This window comes from Falco punctatus (genome assembly GCF_963210335.1).
Source record: "Falco punctatus genome assembly, chromosome: 7".
Lineage (NCBI taxonomy): Eukaryota > Metazoa > Chordata > Aves > Falconiformes > Falconidae > Falco > Falco punctatus.
In genome coordinates, this window is record NC_137587.1 from 17,363,241 (window position 1) to 17,363,656 (window position 416).

General features: G+C 44.7%; 1 long non-coding RNA gene across 1 annotated transcript in view; it reads left to right on the forward strand.

Annotated features, from left to right (window-relative positions):
• Window positions 1-416, forward strand: part of LOC308066872 — a 151,057-nt gene that overhangs the window by 4,327 nt on the left and 146,314 nt on the right. The gene's annotated exons all lie outside the window — the stretch shown is intronic.

Consider the following 416-nt stretch of genomic DNA (forward strand, 5'->3'; position numbering starts at 1 on the left):
AAGCACACAGAGAACATGGTTTATAAAGCACTACAGTTTAGCCATGAAGAAGGAATCTCAATTTAGCGTCCTTAAGTGAAAGTACTCAGCTATTAACAAAGATGTTGTGGGGAACTTGGAGGAAAATGGGATACGTACGTGCAGGGCATGGGGGTTTCCACATTCTTAGGTCCATTTTTATTTACTTCCCTCCCCCCCCCCCCCCCCCCCCCCCGCCCTGTCTGGTGACATATTTCTTTTAAAACACAGTAATTCGAGAAAATTAAATTGGCTAATTTCCATTTCTCGTGCATCACTTTCACAGCGAACGCTGTTTCCAGGAAAAGTGTGAGAGACGAGTCGGTGGGGTGTATGTGTTTGGGCTTTGGGGGGGAGGCGGAGGGCTGGGTTTTTTTTTTTTTTTTTTTTTTTTGTAG